General features: G+C 38.1%; 2 long non-coding RNA genes across 13 annotated transcripts in view; one reads left to right on the forward strand and one right to left on the reverse strand.

The window, feature by feature from the left end:
* Positions 1–25,368, reverse strand: part of LOC140608665 (uncharacterized) — a 306,107-nt gene that overhangs the window by 60,195 nt on the left and 220,544 nt on the right. For 3 of the 4 annotated variants that reach the window (XR_012010649.1, XR_012010648.1, XR_012010646.1), the window contains exon 3: positions 10,596–10,753. The exons of the other annotated variant lie outside the window; for it this stretch is intronic. This is a non-coding gene — a long non-coding RNA (uncharacterized lncRNA). The remainder of the gene's footprint in view (positions 1–10,595; positions 10,754–25,368) is intronic. 4 annotated transcript variants of the gene reach the window in all.
* LOC140608664 (uncharacterized) overlaps positions 24,283–25,368 on the forward strand; it is a 58,484-nt gene continuing 57,398 nt past the window's right edge. For all 9 annotated transcript variants that reach the window (XR_012010637.1, XR_012010639.1, XR_012010638.1 and 6 more), the window contains exon 1: positions 24,283–24,381. This is a non-coding gene — a long non-coding RNA (uncharacterized lncRNA). The remainder of the gene's footprint in view (positions 24,382–25,368) is intronic.

Genomic DNA, 25,368 nt, shown 5'->3' on the forward strand with positions numbered 1-25,368 from the left:
TGCTGATACCTGGGGCCCATCAAAGTTCTGAATCATATTCGTGTGGGATGAGAGCTAAAAAAAAATCTTCATTTTAATTAAAAAAAAAAAAAAACCCAGGGTGATTCTGAAATAAAGGTTATTAAACACTGGCTTAATGTCATCTTCAAGGGAAAAAAATCTAGTTGGTGCCCATAAATGCTTTTGAATATTGAAAAAAAAATCACCTGATACCTCAGGGTTCCTTTCTAGTAGTAAAGGTGCTAAGGTTTCAAGCCGAGATTTCCATTACAGACCTAAGGAGACAAGAGTACTCCTGTGCTGTTAATTAACAACCAACACCTATGATCTCGCCATCAATGAAAGGCTCTTAAGTAGCTCTCACTTGATCTCCCAGCACTAATAACTTAATTGGAAACATAAAAGACCATGCTAATGGAACATTAGGAAAAAGTCTAATTCAAGCACTGCTCACTAAGTAGAGCTGCTAAATTGCTTGATGTTCCCCTAATCTTGACCGTAGTTCTCATTTTGGGTATCCACCCAGTTCATGTGGCTGTTGGCAGATGTCTGTGATATCCAAAGAGTCCTTTAACTCAGATCATTACAAATGTTCAAAGAATTTCTGATGAAGAGGAGATTTTATGCGGGGAGAACACTCACTAAATTTGTACTTTATATTAATTACTACATATTAAAATTGAAGTTTGGCAGAAGCCAAATAATATAATAGGTTTTGTATTCCATAGGAGGCACTAGACCATATACAAAATTCAAAAAGGAGGTTTTTGGAAACTATTCACATGTGGTTTAACCATGAGTTCACCAGAAGAATTTAAGATTTACATATTTAAAGAGAATTTGGAAGGAGATTTCTCTGGGGAGAGCTGTGCCACCAGTCCCACATGTTGGCAGGAGTACTGAGAATCTAATGAGCGATTGTCAAGACTACTGGGAGAATTTTACAGGTGTCACACCCAGTTTAGAGACACAATGCACAAGCATCTACCTTACACTTAGAAGATCTAGGGGTGCATGAGAGGCATGGTCAGTTAAGCATCTGCCTTCGGCTCAGGTCATGATCTGGGGGTCCTGAAATCGAGCCCCATATCATTGGGCTCCCTGCTCAGTGAGGAGCCTGCTATTCCCTCTCATTCTGTTCCTCCCCCCAGCTTGTGTGCTCTCTCTCTCAAATAAATAAATAAAATATTTTTTAAAAAGCTAAAGGGTGAGACAGAAGGTAGCTTGCTGTTTTGACAATGAATTAAAAGAGTTGGCCCTAGCTTATAAATCCAGATTCAGTCATAGACCAGATGAGGGAACACACACAATAGACCTAGTGTGGGGTCATCTCCAGTCCCACCCAAAAAGAAGCACATGGTAGTTGACAGTGACAGAGAGTGTGAAGGTATCAAGAAATTTTAAAGGGCTGAGAAAGCAGTGAACGACTGTCCAAAACAGAGATGCACTTGGCACAACTTACATAAGATTTCCCGAATGAACGTAATCGGGCTAGGGAACAGTTTCTAAAGTAAAAGGAAAGAACCCACTTTAACTTCCTAATAATCCCAGAGAGCATGGTACCAGCTAATAAGAACTCTTCCACCTTCATTCTTCTCCTGCCTTCCTATACCCGGACTGCAAGGTGGTCACAAATACAGTTAGCTAGATCAGGGGAAGGAAAAGGAGATGAAAAATGGAAGTGCTAGGGAACCAACTGACCACATCTTTTCCCAACTGTAGGCTTCCACCCCGCAGCTGGATCAAGTTAGAAATAGGGAGAAATCTCAAATTTAAGTTTAGAATTTTGATTAGTACACGGGAATGGACATTTTAATATTAACTAGGTACTGTGTCTGAACTTAAGGCCACCATTAGTAGAAGAACCACAGACCTGGCCCTTGTTTTCAACAGAGACAAAAGAAGAACTGGCCCTATAAGACAGATTTGGGGAAAAAAAAACAAAAACAAAAACAGCAAAAGATGAAAATAAAATTGTTCTAAAATTATATCTCAAGATTCATTTTGGTTCAATATAATGATTCCTTTTACTCAATGCTTAATTCATTAAATCCACATAACTAAAAAGCAAAACTTGGAAGATTGATTTTTGTAGATATTTAGTTATTAACTGTAAAGTTGATTAATTAAATTCCTTTAAACAATTTAAATGGCATTTAGCAATTCATTGTGACTGATTATTTTGAATACTTTAATTATCCTAAAAAGCAAATAAAACATAAACAAACACAGTCAATGATACTCTAACTTTTTAATACCTTAGAATCACACTGGTACCAAAAGAACTAATACCATGAATGAAACTTAAACTCATACTTTTACATTTCTTCACAGGGTTCTAATTTGTATACCTTCCTAAGCTTTCTGTACCAATGTTTACAACCTTTCCAGAAATTAATTTTTTTTTCCAGATCTAAATGAAAAACAGTGCCTACTTAGAATACTAGAACCCAGGTTGTTGGCTGTTTCACTTATGTTTGTGGTTATGGAACTTGGTAGCATGGTCCAAGGTAAAGCAAACTTAAGCCTCTGCAATAGACCAACTGCCGTTTTATTATTTTTTTTTAATTTTTATTTATTTGTGATAGTCACAGAGAGAGAGAGAGAGAGGCAGAGACACAGGCAGAGGGAGAAGCAGGCTCCATGCACCAGGAGCCCGACGTGGGATTCGATCCCGGGTCTCCAGGATCACACCCTGGGCCAAAGGCAGGCGCCAAACCGCTGCGCCACCCAGGGATCCCCAACTGCCGTTTTATATAAAACTTTCACTCATAGGGCACCTGGATGGCTCACTCTATTAAGTGTCCAACGGGGCCCAGGTCCTGATCTCAGGATTGTGAGATCAAGCCCTACATCAGGCTCCGCACTGGGGATGGAGCCTGCTTAAGATTCTCTCTCTGTCCCTATACCTGAGAGCTCCCTTTCTCTCTCTCTAAACAAACAAACAAACAAACAAACACAAACAAAAAACCCAAACCAAAAAACCAAAAATCTTTCACTCATTATATCCTGAGATCCATGTATCCCTGTCTTTAAAGTAAATTTTAATTTTTGAAAACTTATCTTTCTTTACTCACAGCTGGAGGTCCTTATGCCAGTGCCTTGGCATTATGATACATTGACCTGGTTTGTTTCAATTATGAAAATATGTGTATTCCTTATTAGTATTTCATTAAAATTCATAAGAGTTTATTCATAATGAGCAGAGGCTTCATCTCCTAGGAGATGAGGGATTAAATCTCTATGCTTTCCCCTCTCAGAATGGTTGGGTCATTTATAATTTTGGAACATCCTGTTTTGTAATGGTCATTGTGTATGCCTGTATGCCATAGTTGTAATCAACTTTAATAACCTGGTGAGTCATTATTGTATAAGGCCGTTAATTCTGATAAGTCCTTTAGCATTTTGTATGCCCACCTCCCTTCTGGTCATTTCCATATTAAGACCAGATCTACCTCATTGTGTGGAAATCCTGTGTCATAATGATTCATTCATATATTTTAATTCCTCTTTCTTATACAGAAGAGTATATGTGCTAGACATATGGAAGCATATGCTAAACAAAGAGAATAAAATGTCATGTCATTACTCTCCTACTTATTTAAAGCAGTAAAGATATAAAGACCCTATTGGAATAACTCTTTTGTTGTATTAGAATTATTATTATCTTTGCTCACTTTGTGTTTTCTCTTTTGAGTATAACTGTGAATGCATGGCATTTTGCAGGCTTCGCTTGTTCCAATTTAACCATTAGCATTATTACTCTTATTATTATTTGCTGGCTCTTTTGTCATTGAAACGCTACCCCTGATGTTTCAAGAGGCAGCTCTGATTTCTGGTTAACAGATTGCTTTGGATCCATCTCCTTTTGTCTTTGTACTAAACTTAGAGGCAACTACCCTCCAGGGATCAGGATTTGTGTGCTACGGGTGAACATGAGGGTTGGTAATGAATTAGAGTAGTGCCCCTGCTGTTGCGCCATTTATGATAATGATAGAGCTGGAAAATAAGTCTTTTAAGGACGTGAATTCACACTGATTTTTCCAATGTAACATCTACTGAACCCAACTTTTCTTGTAGACTTGCTTTTATGCTTATAATAAATATGTAATAAATGGAGAAAATGCATTACTTTCACAGTTGGTATCAGAATTCTTCCTCAGGAGAAATCAACCTCCGTTGGGAAAAATGTTTTGATTCTTTAGAGTAGAAGGTGAGCGCTTCTCTCTTCCCAATTCCCACCATCCAGGTCTAAGAAAAAGCTGATCCCCAAATTTTGATGAAGAGTGTGGCTCTTTGAGGGCCGCCAGGAAGAAGGGATTTGAATACAGCAGATAAAAGGAGAGGAAAGCAAAGTTTGATGGTGTTATTGCCTCTCACAATGATGCACCAAATCACAGCAAATCACAAACAAAACACTAAATTCTTGGTATGTGCATATGGCAGTGTGTGCAGGGGCTGTTCATGAAACCCGAAACAAGGGCTGAGTGCTGGGTCTGTTTGAGGAATTGTGAGACAGACATTATATGCAAGGGTGAAGAAACACAAATACTGAGAGACCCGTGAATGTAAGTTCTCTATAAATTTGCCAAAAATTGGGAAAACCCCTTGAGGCTTCTATAGACTAGAAGTGGTGAGTTTGGCACCAGTTTCATCTAGGTACTGAAAAGTAAGAAAGCCCTCTGTCTTTAAAATAGAACACTATTTGACATATTTAACAAATTAAAACACAGAACACCCAGTTAAACGTGAATTTCAGATACATTTTTTAAAAATGTTTTTTAGTGTCGGTATGTCCTGTGCACTATTGGGGGCATATTTATGCTAGTAGGAACTCTAACAAGATTAGAAATTGAACCCACTTAATTCAATGAAATAAAAATTATAAACAATCTATCAAATGTGATATATATATCCCCAAAACTACACATATTACTAAGGGTAATTATAGCATCTGTATCTCTATCACTATAAATACATAAAACCCTTAGTTGTGATAAATAGAAAAAAGCTCCACCCCATTCACTGTTGTGTTTATTTCTGTTTTGGTCACCCTGGTTTTGCATCGTCTCTTCATCCTTGGCTTTCCATGGGCCCTGTGCCAATCTGTAAGCACTCATGGTTTTTTTAAACCTGCTTTCCAAAAATTTCACAATATCTGTGTGTGATTGCTGAAGAGTCAAGCAGAAGGTCTACAAATTATTTCTTGAGCTCCAGGTAACTCTTCAACGCACCACCAAACATATCTTGATCTCAAACACTCAAAGATATCCATGTAAGTTTTATAAAATGATGGTTACAATGTCACCCCAAAATGGTCCTTTTCACATCTCCACACTGCATCTAGCTCATCAGAGCCTTTTCAGCCTCATATGCCTTGCAATGATGCTTTGAGGGAAAGTAGGAAGCTCCCTTCGGGAGGGCTAAAAACAGAATTTGGTAGGTTGAGGAAAATATCTGGCTCATCCCGCAGGAATCCTACAACGTGCTGGGAGACATGGAGCCTTACCTGCATTTCCCTGGCATTTTTTTCCCCTCTGCTGATTTCACAGTAGCTTCGCTCTTCTTTTCTGTACCCCCAGTGTCCTGCCTTCTCAAGGATTTTTATATCCTGGGACTTTTTGCATGCAGTGATGTGAAGGGAATTCTCAACTTGGTTCTGTCGTATGATGAATCACAGACACAAAATTAAGAATCCATGAGGGATACATATTGTGAGTGAAAGATGCTTATCTAAGGATCTTCAGCAAGAAACCAGTGGTTTATGCAAAATCCTTTCCAAATGAAACACAGAAAGAATTTTTCAAAGTTACTAAAAACCTTACAACCCTGATTGTGTAGCAGTGAAATGTATCTGGGAAAAGTTAAAAAAAAAAAAAAACAGCACTCTCCTAGTCCTGCAGAGAGAAGAGTGGACTATAAACCCTGCCCGGCTGTGATAAGGGACTCACAATGACCCCAAGCCTTCTCAGGGATAAGATAAAAAAGGGATACAAGGTTTGGTTGGCTCACCAAGAAGTGGGAAACCCTCTTCAAGCTTCTTTTTATCTGTACAGAAGAGATGGAACTAAATCAGTGATCTGCAAGCTGTGCACCAAGCTTACCTGGTATTTGAGTGGAGACACAGAGATGGAGGAGGAGAGGTGCAGGGTCACATTCCTAAACTGGAGCAGTTCTCATTTTTTTACATATTGGAATTCGCAGAAAATTTCCATCGAAATAGAGGTTGAGCATCTGTGTTTCCCAAGGCTGCCATGATGAACATAAACGTAATGGCTTAAACCAAGAGGAAATTATTCTCTTGGTTCTCGAGGCCTGAAGCACGAAGTCAGGGTGTCAGGAGGGCAGTACTCCTTCCAGAAGCTCTTGGAGAGATTCTGTTCCTTGGCTCTTTCAGCTTCTGGTGGCTCCTGGCTTTTCCTGGCTGGTGGCTTCTCAGTCCAGTCTCTGCCTCAACCTTTACATGGCCTTCTCCTCTTCCTGCATCTTCAGCTCTTCTCTTCTCTTCTCTTCTCTTCTCTTCTCTTCTCTTCTCTTCTCTTCTCTTCTCTTCTCAAAATACCCGTCTTGGATTTCAGGTCCACACTAGTCTGGGGTGAACCTGTCTGGAGATCTTAAATTAATTTCACCTGCAATGATGATTTTTCCAGATAAGGCCACATTCACATGTTCTGAATGGACACGTCTTTCGGGAGGCAGACATCCAACTCAATGTTGGCTCTTTTTATCTACATTTTTCAAACATAGACTAGCACATGCCTGTGGCAATAAATAAAACACACAGAGACGTGCAGACAAAAAGCTCCTTATCTGCTTCCTTCCAAAGTCACCTTTCCAACATTTCTCTCCAACTCATCCATATTTACTGCCCCTTCTCCCAATCAGGCTGATGACTCATGTTAACAACCCTGTGTCTGTAGTTCCTGGCTTTATGTCAGTCTCATGGAATTTCACCTGCACACACACACGCACACACACACACACACATATGTGTACACACGTACATTTACATCAATGGGGAGTTTAGGATCAATGATAAACTTCATATCAGATCATGCACACACCTCTGTGTCTTGCTTTTCTCACTTAAAAATGCCTTGAGTACAACTGGTATAGTTCTCATTTTGAGTATGTGTAGTGGATTCATCATAGCAAAATATTCCACATTGTGGACGAACCGATACTTATTTAAAGCCTTCCCCTGTTTATGGACATTTAGTATATTTCCAACTTTCAGTAGTTTTGCCCATCTGAGAAATTCTGTAATGCATAACTTTGTGCAAACAGTTTTACAAGCTGATGATTTTACTACTACTGTTGACCCTTGAACAACACAGGTTCCACTTATATGCAGATTTTTTTACAACAAAATACTGTAAATGTATTTTCTCTTCCATATGATCTTAACATTTTCTCTTCTCTAGCCCACTTATTGTAAGTATAGAGTATGTAATACACATAACATATAAAACATATGTTAATCAACTGTTATTGGTAAGATGTCCAGTCCACAGTACGTTATTAGTAATATTTTGGAGGAGTCAAAGTTACATGTAAACTTTCTTTTTGAGAGAGAGAGACAGAGAGAGAGACAGAGAAAGTGAGCTGAGCAAGAAGCCGGAAGTGGGGCTCCATCTCAAGACCCTAAGATCATGACCTGAGCTGGAATCTAGAGTCAGACACCTAACCAACTGAGCCACTTGGGCGCCTTGATTTTAAGGTTTTAAAAGTAATTTCATTCTATTCATTTTTTATTCAGGATATCCTCTGAAATTTTGTCTAACATGCTTTCAGTTTCTGCTGAAATTGTAACCTTTTTCCCCTCCTTTAGTGTGTTAATTAAGTACATTATAATGAGATTTTGATATTGAACCACCTTTGAATTTCTATATAAATTCTAGGTGGCCTAATAAATCTTCTTTTGAAATGATGCCAGATGGAAATACCTTTGCCAGATTTGGGAATTAAGGTTGTACTGCCTTCAAAAACAATTTAAAGAACTTTTCATTTTTTTTTCTATTGTGTAAATAGACTAACATGAGAGATATCTGTTCTTTCAAGATTATTTAAAACTCATGAAAATATCTGGTCACGATGTCTGTTTTTAGTGTTGTAAAATACACATATACAATATAATACAAAATTTACAATCTTAACCATTTTATTCTATTTATTTTTTAAAGATTTTATTTATTTATTCATGAGAGACACACACACACAGAGAGAGAGAGAGAGAGAGGCAGAGACACAGGCAGAGGGAGAAGCAGGCTCCATGCAGGGAGCCCGATGTGGGACTCGATCCTGGGTCTCCAGGATCACCCCCTGGGCTGAAGGCAGCACTAAACCGCTGAGCCACCCAGGCTGCCCCCAATGTTAAACATTTTAAATGTGCATTAAGTACACCATTTTCAGGATCCCTGGGTGGCGCAGCGGTTTGGCGCCTGCCTTTGGCCCAGGGCGCGATCCTGGAGACCCAGGATCGAATCCCACATCGGGCTCCCGGTGCATGGAGCCTGCTTCTCCCTCTGCCTGTGTCTCTGCCTCTCTCTCTCTCTCTGTGACTATCATGAATAAATAAATAAAATCTTTAAAAAAAAAAAAAAGTACACCATTTTCAGTGGCACTAAGTACATTGACAATAGTGTGCAACCATCACACTGTCCATTTCTAGAAATTTGTCATTATCCCAAACAGAAGCCCTGAACCCATCAAACAATCACCCCACATTTCACGTTTCCTCCAGCCCCTGGTAACTTTTATTCTACTTTCTGTCTCTTTGTCTACTCTAGGTACCTCATGCTAGTGGAATCATGCAATACTTTTATGGCTGGCTTATTTAACTTAACACATTTTCAAGGTTCAACCACAATATAGCAAGTGTCAGAACTTATTTCATTTAGTTGATCCATCGATCTGTTGATGACACTTGGGTTCTTTCCACCTCCTGGCTATTTTGAATAATGCTGCTATGAACACTGTGTACACGTATCTATTTGGGTTCTTGCTTTCAATTCTTTGGGGCATATACCCGATAGTGGGATTGCTTGGATCATATGGCTTATGTTTAATTAATTTATAAAACACCATGCTGTTTTCCACAGTGCCTACATCATGTTACACTTCCACTAGCAAAGCACAGGCTTCATAACGCCTCTTTTATATGGGATCGCCTTTCTTATTGCTTTGGTCATAAGCATTCGATTTTAGTTCTGTACTTTGTTATCCATTTTGGTAATGTTCACTTTGCTGAGAAATCAATTTTTTCTTTTTGGATTTTCAAGAATGTCTCATTCTCTTTTGCTCTTACTGTACCACTTATCAAAAGGGTTTTAAGACTACATTTTCTCTTTTTCCTATGTTCTATGGGTTCCGATATTCATCTTTTTTTAGTGTTTTCGGAGAGTCTACTTTCAGTTTTCATGTGGTTTCAATCCATGAGCTAACCAGGAATGTATTCTTATTTTCTAAGTAGCTATTATTTTGGCATTAAAGAGAAAAAAGAAGGGGCACTTGGGTGGCTCAGTGGTTGAGCATCTGCCTTTGGTTCAGGTCGTGATCTCAGGGTCCTGGGATAGAGTCCCGTATTGGGCTTCCTGAAGGGAGCCTGCTTCTACCTCTGCCTATGTCTCTGACTATCTCTATGTGTCTCTCATGAGTAAATAAATAAAATCTTTAAAAAAGAAAGGAAAAAAAGAGGATCATCATTTCATTATTTCTACTTTTTAAAAATATGGTCAAAGAGAGTAGTCTGTAAATATGCTTTTTAAAAAAGACTTATTTATCTATTTGAGAGAGAAAGAGAGACAGTGTGGGGAAGAGCAGAGGGAGAGGGAGAGAGAGAATCTTAAGCATACTCCCAGCTGAGCACCATCAAGCTCAATCTCATGACCCCAGGGTCATGGCATGAGCTGAAATCAAGAGTCAGACATTTAACTGACTGAGCCATCCAGAAGTCCCAAAATTTTGCTTTTAAAATTTCATTAAAATTTGCTTTGTGGTCAATTACATTATCCATTTTCTTAAAGTTTCCATGGACATAGAAAATAATTTATATTCTATATTCAAGGGATATGTTTCTGAATTATTATTTTTGTTTGTATCTCTCTACACAAGAAAATGTGTTGACATCATTGTTCAATTCTCCTATATATTATTCTAAAAGTGGGTATTAAGGTCTCTCATTATAATTGTAGTTATGTAATTTATCCTTGCATATTGAATAGATACTGCTTTCTATATTTAGAATATTAAGAGATATTTGGGTACTTTTGTTTGGTGTTTCAGAATCTTCTTAAATTGTTCATTTAGTCATTTTTTTACTACAAAATGACCCTCTGTCTATCTTAATTAATACTTTTAACTCTGCATACCTCTTTTCCTACTATTAACATTGTTCCTGCTACTGCCATGCCTGCCTGCTTTCTTTCTTTCTTTCTTTCTCTTTCTTTCTTTCTTTCTTTCTTTCCTTTCTTTCTTTCTTTCTTTCTTTCTTTCTTTCTTTCTTTCTTTCTTTTCTTTCTTTCTTTCTTTCTTTCTTTCTTTTTCTTTCTTTCTTTTTCTTTTTTTTGCAATTTCCTAGCATCCCTTTAACTCACCTCTTTATTATAGTCCTTTCTCCAGGTTCTGTGACCTTGGTTCTCAGGTGTTCTGCTCACCCAGAGGGGAGACGGTCCTCACCAGCACTGTCCATCAAAATTATATCTTCGCTTGTGCTCGTATTTTCAAACCCCAGGGCATGCACATCTTTCTTCCTCTAACAAATGATAAACTCTGTTAGATATGAAAGTAGGTGACTGAGAATCGTGCCTCCTTTAGGCCACAGTATTTCCAAAATCCTCTCATCCTCCATTGCTTTACTCCTTGATAATTTTTCCTGTTGCTCTCTGCTCTTAAATTACCTTAAATATATAGAGGTGGAAGAAACTCTTTACAGACAGTTAGGAGACTTGTGTTTTTAATAAAATTCTGCCAATAATTGTGTGACCTTAAGCAAGTCACTCATGTCTCTAGAGTTATGTTCTCAGTTGTAAAATGTCCAAATTGATAAGGTAACCTTTAGGGTCCTTTCTAGCCCCACAATTCAGTTTCTACCATTCAAGAGTGGAAAAGTCAAGAAGGGAAGGGGAGAATGTGAAAGTAGTACAGGTGAAGTACCAAAGGGCAATTGTAAATTTGCAGGGCTAAGGACAAAGAATCTTTTTTTTAAATCTTACTTATATAACAAAATACTATATACAAAGCTTCTATAGCATAACTAACTTTTAAAATAATGAGTGTGAATTGGACTATATGTTTTAAGGCTAATTCTATGGTTCATTTAGATATCTATTAATGTAAATTGAATACCTTAAAATTTCATGTTGGTCTTCATAATTTTCTAATTTAACCCCTAAGTGATGAACAATCATGTATTGAAATGCACCTACATCTGAGAGAGGGAATTATTTTCTGTGTATTTATTTCAAGTCACAATACACTTCTTATCAACAATGCAGCTAAAATCAGAATCAAATTCCATAGTATAATAACCCTCATCTCCAAAGTTTAATGGCGAGAGCAGGTTAAATTGTGCAGCATAAGTTTTCACATCCATTCACAAAAATTGCAGCATTTCTCTTCTTTATCTGAAGGAAGGAGAGTGTGGCAGAGATAATCCCTTAGATCTCTGGTAAATCTTAACACTTAATTGACTGTCCCAAAGCCTCTCTACAGTCCAACAGTGAGAATTCTGGGAAACAAGTCACATTCTAATTTTTCACTCCAAAGTATATTGTTTCTTATATGGTCTGAATATTTGTTGAATCCAAAGTCAAAACTGAGATTTCGTTTCCCCTGAACATAAGTAAACCAGGCACAGGCCTCATTCTCAACACTGATTTTTCAAGTTTTATGATTCAATAGCTTTACTGAGTACTTATTAAGAGCATTAGTTGGCTTTTAACATGTGAGATAATAAAGCAGAATAAATATAAAAACCCAGACGATTTGATATCTATTCTTAGGAATTTACAACCCAATTCAGGAAATTTTTTTTTAAATGCTATACAAAATAAGGAAAATAGGTACAAGACAGACTCAGACAATCAAAATGTTATTTGGTCAGCTAAATAATGGCTACCCAAAGACATCCACAACCTAATCCCTTAAATCTGTGACTTTGTTACCTTACACGGTAACATGGATCTTGCAGATATGATTAAGAATCTTGAGATGGGAGATTTTCCTAGATTGTATGTGGAGGCATAGTCCCAACAGTCCTTCTAAAGGGGAGACAAGATGGTCAGAGACAGTAGTAGGAGATCTATGAAGGAAGCAAACAGTTGGAATGATGCACAGAAAGAATCACAAGCAGGTGGCCTCTACAAGCCGAAAGAGGCAAAGAAATGATTCTTCCCTCACAGCCTTCAGAAGGAATTAACCTTATCTTGACTTTAGCTCATCAAGACTGATTATAGACTTCTGACTTCCCGAACTGTAGAAGAATAAATTTGTATTGTTGTGGCCACTAAGTGTGTGGTAATTTGTCACAGCAGCAATAGCCAGAGTATGATTTGAAGAGATAAAGGTAGAAGCTCATACCAAATTAAATAATGAAATAAAGCATAGTAGAAATAAATTATTGACAATTTTAACACTTTGTTAGATGAGAACATCTCCTGGTCTTCATTTCTGTGAGGAAGACTCTTATCTAACACCTCCCTTCTCTCTCCTGACCCTTTGTTCACTCAGATACTGATAATATAGAATCATGGCTCTGGTGAATTTGGAAAGAATATCTGTGCATGCTCAGCCAAGTTCTGCTTGGGAAAAAAGCTCCTTATAAGGATGAGCATGTTCCTCACTTCTTCCTTTTTCCACGGGCAGGCTGGCAGGCTGGCTCAGGTGGTACAAGTAAGGTGAGTCTGCCAAATGTGGGACATTACATACACTTAGCAAGCCAATGTGTCTGTCAAACTAAACTGTATTCTCCAACCTTTCTCTATCATTAATAAGGAGGTGTTTCTCGGGGTCTTTATTTTTTCTAAAATTTTCAAAATATTCAGAACCTGGGTGGGAAAGAGAAGTGCAATTTTTTTTTTTTTTTTTTTTTTTTTTTTTTTTTAGGGAGGAGGAATGGGTCTCAAAGTCTCAAATGTTAATATCTATACCACATACCGTGCACCAGGTGCTGTAGAAAGCATTTTGCATATGATATGTCATTTCATTCTCACAAAGACTTTATGAGACCAGTACTAACATACTGCATTTTATAGCTAATAAAACTAAAGCACAGAGAGGTTAAGTAATTTGCCCAAGGTCTCACAACTTGGAAATGACAAAGTTGTGATTCACACCCAGGTCTTTCTTACTTCAAAGCCAGAGGCTTCTGAACACTCTGCATATTGCCCTTCTTCCTGGAGGGTATGAGGTTGAAAGTGAATATTAATGATAACTCCGAAGAAAAGCTCGTCTTCTTGGTATAAATCTTGGTTTGACTCCTTTCTAAGAAAGTTGCTAGATATATAGCTCAAAATAAAGAAAGAGACAGAGACACTATAAATCACAGCAGTCTTGTTCTGTATACTCAAATGCAATTAATTGTCTGGGTCACTTATAACTTGAACACGGCTTAGATTTGATAACCAAAACAAAACTTCTTCAAAAAGATTTCACCATTTAAACTAAGACCACCCAGGGAGCCTTTAATCTTCCTTGGCATGGCATTATCCCCAGTCAATCAGAAGCCTCCCAAGGGGTCATCTCAAAAACTGATGCCTATGGCTAAAAATTAAGATATCAGATTTTCATCTCATTTGACCAGTTTTATTTCACTTTTGATTCTACTTCTTTCCCCTTCTCTTATCCTGCAGGCAGTGCACCATATATTTCTCAACTTCACAGAGGATTTAATAGTTAGTCACAATTCTACAGCTGGACATCCCACAAGGCAATATTCTCCATGATAAATTTTAGCCAGTTTCAACCCTCAGCTTTCCTTTGAGAGCCATATCAACCATATTGATAAGACCTCATATTACCATCTCAGGAGTATAACAAGGTTAAGACGATCGCTGTCTCAGCAAGATGCTGAGCTTTTGATTCATGCTTTTATAACAACAAGGCTGGATTACTACCATTTGTTGTTGGCATCTCTCCCAGAATGCTCACTGCTTTGACTTGACTTTGCAAAGGATTCAGCAGTCTGGGTGTTCAACAACGAATACACAAATGCCTCCACATACCATATCAGTACAACAAACATTATGTTGAAATATAGAATCGGTTTGAAAAATTGTAGGTACAAGTCCTTGCTTTTAACCCAATGAAACCCAGTGAACCTTTTCCTGCCAGAAACAAGGCTTTCATAAATAACTCTGGTGCAGAACCGACTATGGCTCAAGAGTCTAAGCTACTTGGTAAGAATGTGACACTTCACTTGACTCAAGGCTCCAATCAGAAATATGGAGAAAATTTCTCTTCTGGGGAGCACAGTATGCTTGCAGCGAATTCTCACTTGCCAAAACACTTAGCTATCATTTGTCAGAAAAAAAAAAGAGTAATACTTATAATACAATAATAGTCTATAATCTGCATTAACACCTTAGAGGAATTCAAAGCACACAATGTCCCAGGATCTAAAGTCTCAATGAGAAATATTTCATATTGACTTTTACAATATCTGGATAAAGTCTCTTCCAATCACCAGACTGGAACTTATCAAAGAATGTTCCAGGAACCGACCACCCATAGGTGGTTTTCATTGACTTTTCATTAAAAACACAGATTTCAGGGTTCTACTTTAAGAATCATAAACTTTGGGGTTAGAGCCAAGAATCAGCATTTTTTTTAAACAAGTTTCCCAGGTAATCTTCATGTACACTGAAATTTGAGGACCTCTGTATTCTAGATACAGTAAGCTCTAGGAGTGAACATTCACAAACTTAGTATGTTGGCTCTGATGGGTAGCCACTGTTTCTACCAATGAGGTGTGAATAAATGAGCAGCTGATGAATTCACATGGGGATTCACAAAGTCTAAGGTAATGTCTTTCTCTGCTCTTGTGATCTGTTCAGCACTCCTGACAGAGGTAGACAAGCCACAAGTAGCATCGTGAGATGGAACAAAACAAACAAATAAATAAACAAGAAATGAAAACAGAACACCCAGGTAAATTTGAATTTGAAATAAATAATTTTTCACGTATGTCTTGGAAATATTTGGCAATGTTAGCCCCAGACTACATAGTCTTACACTGACCCAGTGTCTTCTCTTGACTGGTGTCCCCTCCCAGACAAGAAAAGATGAAAGGTCAGAGGATCTTGGCAAGGAGGCCACAGGGTCTTCCTTATGCCTCCAGGGGAGGTGTGGGCTTTACTCTTGAGGAACAAGGTGAGATTTTCCTCCCAATCTCATTGCCACTGTCTAGACAGGGCTTTTCCCATGGGTGGGGCTTTTGCTTCTCTGATCCTCTGATAACTCATCTATTAAAAAAAAAAAAAGCAAAAATGTTCCCTCATAAAGGCTGCTATGCTGATTAAGTGAAGTGACACGTATAAAGCTCAACAATAGTATTTATTTCCTTACCTTTGCTCTCTTCAGAGATCTATCATTTCACTTTAAATATTAATGGTCTTGTCATCACTACCAATTCACATATGTACACACACACAAATAAGTGTGCCTGTACTCACCCTTGCACAGACACACATACATAGGAGCATGCACACACACTTTCTGGAGTTCTACTTATGCTCCAGGCAGGAGCTTGGCAAGTTAACAGGAAGATTAAAAGAGACGGGGCCAAGCATTCAAATTCTATCTCTGCCATTTATGATTTTTGTGTGACTTTGTCTATTTATTCAACCTATTCACACTTGAGTTTCCTCATCTGTAAAATGGGAATAACAATGCCTACTTTACAAGAGTGTTGTAAAGATTAAGTACATTCGTTCAAGCAAACACTTAGAACAGTGCCTGTGCACGGTGAGCTTCAGTAAGCATCAACTATTAGCTCTTGTTATTTTTATCACCATCACCATCATCATCATCATCATCTCCACCCAACCCAGATATGTTCTTGACACTCAGGGACCTCATAGGACCAAGGATGACTTCCCTATGTAATCCCTCTCACTTAGGACTGGAACGACCTCTAAAAGTCCATATTTTATTCTCATTAGGAGCTAGAAAAATAGTTGAATCATACATCACTAAACTGATTTCTATCGTGTCATAATTTCTAAAACATATTTGTTATTGAGATGCTCTTTTATTTTTTTTTAAGATTTTATTTACTTATTCATGAGAGAGAGACACACACACACACACAGAGAGAGAGAGAGGGAGGGAAGGAGGGAGGGAGATGGAAAGAGAGAGACAGAGACACAGGCAGAGGGAGAAGCAGGCTCCTGGTGTGAAGCCTGATGTGGGACTCCATCCCGGGTCTCCAGGATCATGCCCTGACCCAAAGGCAGATGCTCAACCACTGAGCCCGAGATGCACTTTTAGTTGACCTAAATAACCAGAAATAGAGGAATAGTTTAGAGTCTTGTGATTCTGCATTTATTTTGGCAACTAGTTGTTTGGTTGAAAAAGCTTATCCTTAGAATTTATTTAAACCTCAAAATATGTAAGACATTATTATATCTTAAATGTTTCATACAAACATACAAGATCAAAATGTGTCCATACTTAGGGAAAATTTGATTCCCATTGTCACTACTAATTTGAAGAATATGCCTCATTCTCCCTCATTGACCATCACTATCTCACCTAATGCAGATAACTTAACACTCACATACATGGAGCATTAACATGAAAGACATTTATATATTGATCCACCTACTTAATAAATATCCATTGACTGTCTCTATGTGCAAAGTGCTATAGATATAGCAGTGAACAAAGCATACAAATAATCTTGTTCCCATGGAGGCTGTATTCTATGGGGAGAATGGACACCATTTAAAAAAGGGGGGGAAATATATAGGATATCATTTGGTGATAAATTCGGTGATATAAAATAAAGCAAGGATTTGGCTCAGGAAATGTAATGAATACTGTATTTTTGCTTAGAGTCGTCTGGGAAGACCCCACTGATATTTGCACAGACACCCAAGAGATGTGATGAAATGAGTCCTGCAGTTACCTCAGCAGATTGGGTAGCAATGCAAAGACTTTGAGACAGGACAGTGACTGTCACATTTGGTTAAGAGAAAAAAGATCCGTGTGGCTGGAGTGAAAAGAACAGATGGAGTAGTAAATGATGTCAGAGAGAAACTGGTTGATAAAGGGCATTGTGGGCAGCCTGGGTGGCTCAGCGGTTTAGCACTGCCTTCGGCCCAGGGTGTGATCCTGGAGACCCAGGATCGAGTCCCAAATCGGGTTCCCTGCAAGGAGACTGCTTCTCCCCATGCCTGTGTCTCTGCCTCTCTCTCTCTCTCTGTGTCTCTCTCATAAATAAATAAATAAAATCTTAAAAAAAAAAAGATAAAGGGCATTGTCACCCATCATATGGACTTTTGCATCTCCCAGGCTGAAATGAAACACTATTGAAGGGTTCTGAGCAAAGGAGTAACAGGATTGTACTTATCTTTTAGAAGGCTCATACTCGCTGCTGTGTAGACAATGACAGTTATGGGGAAAGTATAATAAAAAGGAGACTATTTGGTGTAATTGCAATAATTCAGGTGAGAGATGATGGTGGCTTGGACTAGGATGATAGAATGAGGGGGTGAAGAGCAGATGGATTCTGGATATATTTTGAAGGTACAAAATAACATGGTTTATGTCGTCTAACAATCTAAGCACACAAGTAGAGTCATAAACCAAAACAAATGGAAGTGTAATAGAATGTTCCTTAAAATATTAAATTTTACATCAGCAAAATCAGGTATGAGGCTGAGAAGTTACGCTGAGAGTAATGTGAGGAGAGACCAGAAAGACAGGGAAGAATATGGGGAATCAGAAAGCCCTTGTGCATTTCTTAGGAGGTAGATGAAAGGAGTGGATAAGGAAGATTGTTAAATTTGTTGTTAAATACGTTAGTCGCTTATACGTCTCTCAAATGAAGTTTGAACAATAGCAGTATATCTTTAAGTACCTTGTGAGAAAAAAATGCTAGTGGGTCCAAACTATCTCAAGCTGTATTCACACAAGTAAAATGGTGCCCTTTCCCTCAGTAAAGGTCAAGTTGTTTCTGGAATGGAGTATCCGGTCCTGAACAAGTATAAGTCAGCACACCAAGTATGCTTCCTGACCAACATCATCAGTGAACAACCACCATTCTGCTTCTTGCTTTCTTTCTACATCCCCTTGACTATACGAAGTCTGAATTACCTATGAATTGAGCTTTATCTGCTAACATGTTCATTCAAATATAATGTTTTCCGCAAGGTATCCTATGGGGAAGCCCACACCTGCCTGGGGACCTACCTATGGAAATAGATTGTTTCTCTATAAAAATTCACTTGTGACAAAGACTGAAACATCTCTTGAAAATGTGTGTAGTTAATCAGATTTTGCCATCTTCTTAACCTCTGCTAAGTATATTCCTGTTGTGATGTTGGTACTGGGAAATGCTATAGTACAAGCTTAACTTATAACACTTTAGTATGCTCATATGCCCTTATAAATCTTCATTCTAGTAATGTGTTTCTATTCTTTGTACCATAAATATATTTATGGGCAAAGGTATTATGAAGTCACTTGATATATATAACAGGGTGACAACGCAATTTCAGTTACAAGACAAAAACCTGAAATGAGGATATTTAAAGTCATTGTAATAACAATAACAATAATAATAATAATAATATTAATAGCAACAACATCAACATACATTGAGTCCCTAGATATGTCATGCATTTTACATATATTATTCTTAACCTCACAACAACTCTGCTAATACGCATCATATCCATTTTTTGAAATTCTATTCGAATAAATTTAATTTCTTGAAGGAAACAGAACCAGGAAGTGATAATGTTGCTATCTGAAACCACATACATTTGATTCAAAAACTTCTGGGCCTTCTACTATACCACATCATGTTTCTAGTAGTATTTATTCAGTTTACTTGTTTAAATTTGTATTTAAATCATTTTTGTTTCAGTGATGACATTTTAGAATATTGAAGACTGAAAAACTAGTTTTGTTGAAAATACTGTTTTGACTTATTCTTAAAAAATCAGCATATATGGGCAACATTTTTAAATGATACTTGGGACTTCTACTTTTTTAGCGTTCTATTATAAATGCCATTTTTAGAGTATAAAATCATATACTAAGATTTTAGTATATGGGCTCTGTCAATGATGACTTCTGTTCTATAAAATAAATGAACTCACTTTGCAGTGAAATGTGAAAAAAATGACAATTAATAACACCATCTATACCAAAAAACCATGTTTTGGTCGGCTTTCAGAGAAGGCTGCTCAGGTGGCCAAAGCACAAAGACCACTTACACATGAGAGGTCATGGAGAAAGGCAGTCACTCAAAACTGGGACCTTCTAGCGTCATGTAAGGACATTCTTAGAGTCAATGTAAGCCCATGAAAATACCAGAATTGACTTAAAGTCCAAAAAAAGACCCCATGTTTATTCCCTATTTCAGAGGGTAAAACATTTTTCAGACAAAAATATTTCTGAGGATTAGAACGTTAATATCCCTCCTTCTGAAAACAAATAAAGCAAGAAAATTCAAATAGGCTAGATTACTTCTAAATTACTTAGATTAAATCAAGCTACATAGACTCCATACTGAGGACAATTTGTGGCCCAAACCCAGGGATCATCTACCAGGCTACCATTGTATTGATTCAGCACCCTTTCTGTAATGAATGGAGTTAAGAAATTCAGTGAGAAAAAAAAAAAAAAAAAAAAAAAGAAAAGAAAAGAAATACAGTGAGTAAGCTAAACTGTTTCGGAATCAAAAGAGTCTCCTTACACATGTTACTACCATTTTGCTGTCACTCACCCATATCCTCTCCAAGTGTTCAGGGACACATAAGTGGGCTACTAGGAATAGTGTCAGTTGCTCTGAGAAAGAAAAAGGTGAGGCTCGTCCTTGGGTGAAAACTCTAATTTCAGTGGTGATTAGGAGTTGTTAAAAAAAAATGAATATTTTTCATCATTTCCCGAGCTATTATATTTATATTCAACTTCTTAAGTTGATTTTAAACAAACAAAAAACCAGCACTGAAGAAAAATATGAATGCAGAGACACTTCTATTGAAAAAGAACACTTTCATTTCATGGTTGATTTTTTTTCTGTCACAGAGTAGACAATGAAATGCGTGACAATGCTTCTGTATTTTCCTCTTCTGCAACAAGCACAAAACATATACATTTAGATGCTTTATAAATCCCCCTCGTGAAGATTCACCAATCACAAAATCAAAACTTATAAAGTCTACATCTGATCAGAATATTTTGGTTGCAATGCTATCTTCTACAAACAGAAAACTTGACTTTAAACTAGCTCCTAAAAAATAATTCCTATGTAATTTTAGTTTGGATACTGTTTTTCTAGGGTTCAAACGATGTCTTCAGGTCCTGGTTTCTGAGTGGATAAGTACATTGGATTTTAAATCAAACCAATATTCTAAGCCCAGGTCTACTATGTTCTATCTGGGGAATATTACAGAGAGCGTAAGTTCTGTGAATTTCAGCTTGCTTATTTGAAAAATGGAAACAGTAATAACCCTCTGAAGTTGGAGCAAATGAGAATGTAGAGAAAAGTGTTGTTAAAACTCTAAAGTATCACGCGAACATTAAAGATGAAAGTAATGACCTTCCCGCGAATAGAGTGTATTAAGGAAATTCCAGCTTTGAGAGGCAAGGAGCTGGTGAAGATGAAAGTCAGGATGTCAGAAGAAATGTGTCGAAAAGTAGGTAAGGAGTATGACAGCACTGGATGGCTGACCAGCAAAGGAGTATGGAGTGTGGCATGACAAGGTCTTATAATATGCCTGTCCCTGTTAGTACAGCTGCATGTCATGAAGTATAAACTATTCAGTGATGGTATAGTTAACATGAATATCTCAACAAGTAACTGCCAGAGGCCCTTTTCTATAATCCAAGCCTTGGACCACAGCTTTCTCCTCTGTCAAAAAAGGAAATCAAATTTGAAGGTAAGATAATTTAGATAATGCACTTTTGTACGAAATAGAAGATATCCTGACACAAGCATCTGGCTGGGAAGCAAAGACATAAGATGCTTACAAGTTTGTATTCCTTCATTCTTTGAGCAACTGTCTTCTGAAAACTGGCTACTCTGTGTGCTTGGCAATGAGCATACAAAGATAAATAAAACATTCTCGCTATTTTCTTGGAACTCAGTCTGGTCAAGGAAATTTGTATAATAAATAAACAATGAAAATATAATGTAAAAAAATTGTCTAAGGAGGCATAGAGGAGTAATTCTGCAGAGTTCAGGGAAGGAGTAATAGAGGAGAAAATATTTAAGGTGGTCACAAAGAAAAGAGTGGGGGTTTATGGAAAATGAGGGGATAGTCATCCAAGGAACAGGGGAAGGACATGTGCAAAGTCACACAAACCTGAAAGCTAACTGGCATCTCGCTCAGTGTGACTGAACCATGGGAATGCTGGACAATGTAGTTGACAAGATAAAGATCAGATGTCACAGGTGTTGTGTGTCTGGGCCTTATACTGGAGACAATACATGCTGAGAATACTTTAAATAAGAAGGGAATATGATCTGACTTACATTTTAGTGTGCCAGCTCTGGAAGATTGTAGAATGTAGACATGGCGTATAGAAGCAGACACTGAAAACGAAGTGTAGTGTATTGAGGGGTCTTTAGGATAGAGGTTCTACAGTCTTGGTACCTAATTGGACTTAGAAAGATAGTAGGGAGTTTCTCAGAATGAATCTCAGGTTTCTATCTTTGGCAATAGTGACGGTGTCATTAATAATGTTTGAACTTGAAAAAGGAAGAAAATATTTGGGTATCATGTCATCTGAGGTGTCTCTGGACTCTTGCACATAGAAGCACAATAAACAAGTCTGGAGCTCAGGAGAGACTCCAGACCTATAGATATGGATACTTAAAGAATATCAGCATAGATTAAAAGTTGAAACTATGAAAGTAATGTAATCTCCCTGGCAAGATGGCATGCAGTGTAGGAAAATCTGTATACCACTGAAATGGGTTGGAGAGTAAATGCAGGTAAGAAATCGGAAGGAGGAACTCTCAAGAAGTCACTAGTGTCTTTTTCTGGGTGGTGCCAAATACCTTTCCATCCTCAGGATCTAGTAAGGTAAATGGCACATAGCAGAACTTGCCAGTCTGTTAACTTCTGGAGCAAATGAACTATAAATTATTTACCATCTTATCATTAAGATACAGGTAGTATCTGGTTTTCAATAAATGTCGAATAAACGAAAGAAAGGAGAGAATGACGTTGGGCAGAATGCTGTTGCTGGAAGGGAAAAACAGAGCAGAGACAAGAGATTTTATCTGGAATGGGAAATGGAACATAAAAAGCTACACATTCCTGGGCATCAGTCTGTACTGCTAGGACTAAATGACTGCCTACACAAATAAATGAGGGAGAACAGACAAATCCTCCTTACAGAAATATTCCAAATAATACATACACATAGTCCTTCTCCCTTGAGTGTAGGCTGGAATTAATTACTCACATCCAAACAATAGAAGATGGGAAGCGAAAAATAATAACTTGACAACAAAGAAATCCTGCAAGCACGATCTTAACCAAGCAATCAATGTTAACATCGCCGGTGATGCCGCATTGATCTTCTGTACCTTTCTAATGTGATTTGATGAGAAAAGTTCTTCATCTCTGTGGTATTTCTCCCCAAAATCCATGACTCTGGCTTAATCAGGAGAAAAACATCAGACAAACTCAAACTGCGAGACATCCGAGGAAATAATTGACCAGTCCTCCTCAAAACTGCCAAGGTCAAAAAATAAAAAATAAGCAAAGATTATGTTAGTTATCCCTCTATCAGGGATAACTAAGGAGACATGAAAATTCCATGTAATGTGTTATGCTAGATTGAGTCATGGAATAGAAATAGGATGTTAATGTAAAAACTAGAGAAGTCTCGGGCCCCTGAGTGGCTCAGTGGGTTGAGCAACTGACTCTTGGTTTTGGTTCAGATCATGATCTCAGGGTCAAGATCTAGGATGGAACCCAGTGTTGGGCTCCATGCTCAGCAGTAAGTCTGTTTGAGATTCTCTCTCTCCCCATCCCTCTGACCCTCTCCCTGTGCCCATGCTCTCTCTCTCTAAAATAAAAGAATAAATCTAAAAAAAAAAAAAGGAACTAGAGAAGCCTAAACTGAGACTAGGGTTTAGTTAATAGCATTGTATCAGCATCGGTTTCTTAGGTTTGACAAATGTAATGTGGGAAAGCAAGATGGAACATTAGAAGAAACCACATGGGGAATGATACTCACTTCCTAGGGCTGCCATAATAGATTAGTGAAAACTTTAAGAAACTAAAGTTTACTCTCTCACATATCTAAAAGTCAGCAGTTTGAAAACAAAGGGCCAATTGGATTGGTTCTTTTTGGAGGCTGTGAGGGAGAATCCATTGCATGCCTCTGTCCTAACTTCTGGTGACTTCTAGCAATCTTTAGTGTTTCTTGGTTTGTAGCTGCCCTCCAATCTTACATGGCTTCCTTCCTCTCCCCCTTCTCTTTTTCTGTCCCGTATAAGGATACCTGTCATTGGATATAGGCCCCACCTACAACCATGATCTCCTCTCATGAGAATTATATCTGCAAAGACTCCATTTCCAAATAAGGCCCCATTCACAGTTACTGAGGTTATGGTTTGGCCATACTGTTGCTACTATCCAGTCCATTATAGGATATATGAGAAATCTCACCACATCCTGCAACTTTTCTGTAAATGTATAATTATTCCAGAATAAAAAGTTTATTCACAAAGGGGAGGGGAAAATGGTTAAGTGGAATCAGTATGATGGTGGTAAAACCTTAGATATTAAAAAAGAGTCCTCAGGAATGAATATAGGTGTTTGTAATTACGTAGGTAAGATGTTAGGATTGTTTGTGGCTGAAGAATCCCATTCACTCTAAATATGAAATAAGAGTTTTTTAAGCAAAGTGGGGGTAAGAGAGGAAAAACATCAGACAAACTGGGAAGGAGGGAGAAAGAGAGGAATTGGGAGAGAAGAGCTATGCAGTTTGAAAGAGTGGGAGGATGATGCTCAAGAACAGAATACTAAGCAGTCTTGGGATCCAGTTGAGGTCACAAACCCAGTCCAGTTAGGTCATTTCCTCTGGCAGCCCTCAGAACAGCTTAGGCACAGCAGGAGGAAAGGATGCTGGTTTGGTTGATCCAAGGAGGAGACTAGTCAATGGGTCCAACGACAGATGAGTGTGCTGGTAAGGAACAAACTGCAATGTGTGACCTAGACATGCAAGCTAGGTAGAAAAGGAGCTGAGTAAAAACTGTTAGTGGGGCACCTGGGTGGCTCGGTGAAGTGTCTGACTTTGGCTCAGCTCATCATCTCAGGGTCCTGGGATAGAGCCCCGCATTGGCTCTTCTCTCAGGGAGGAGTTTGCTTCTCCCTCTTCCTCTGCCACTTCCCTTTCTCATGCTGGCTTTCTCTCTCTCTCTCTCTCAAATAAATAAATAAATAATAAATATCTTTTAAAAAACTGTTAGGAAAATCTGAAAGTATTAGAGTAGAACTTTTCAAATTTATATGTGCATATGAAGCCTCTGAGGATCTTGTTAAATCGCAGACTAGGATTGAGGAGGGGCCGGGACATTTTAAGCAGCTCCCAAGTGAGGCCGATGCCACACTGATGGTCCATGCAACTCATTTTGAGTAGCAAAAGAGAATCTAGAGGTCTCAAAGATGTCAAAATGCTGTATCGAACAGGCACAGCAACTGTAGAAAGAAAATGAGGCTGTTGGGATTCAAGGATTCTGTTTCCTGAAATGGGTTCATGGTAGAGGATGGCAGGGGCCCAGGGAGTAGCTCTGGGCATGAGTGGCTGAATCAAGTGACAGTGAACATTGTTTGAAGAGTAGTTGGAGTGTTTAATGGGTCATCCCTTTACAGATTTAAGCCACACAGGAAGAGGACAGTTTAAGTCTAGAGGAATACTGTCAGCCAAGTATTAAATTCTTCAATGCATTTGAAGAAGACCCAGTGGTTACTGAAGGGTGTTACAGAGAGATTGTCCAAAGGGGTAGATTTCTGTCCATATTTTGGAATAAAAACTGTCTAGAAAATACTGACTCCTGCTTCTGAGACACTGGGAAGTAGAAGAATGTGCAATCCCCAATCGAAACCTCTCAAACGAGCTTCACTAACAACCTGAATTAAATTAGAAAATAGGAAACAAAAAAAAATCAATGTA

Source organism: Canis lupus, chromosome 18, assembly GCF_048164855.1.
Source record: "Canis lupus baileyi chromosome 18, mCanLup2.hap1, whole genome shotgun sequence".
Taxonomy (NCBI): Eukaryota; Metazoa; Chordata; class Mammalia; order Carnivora; family Canidae; genus Canis; species Canis lupus.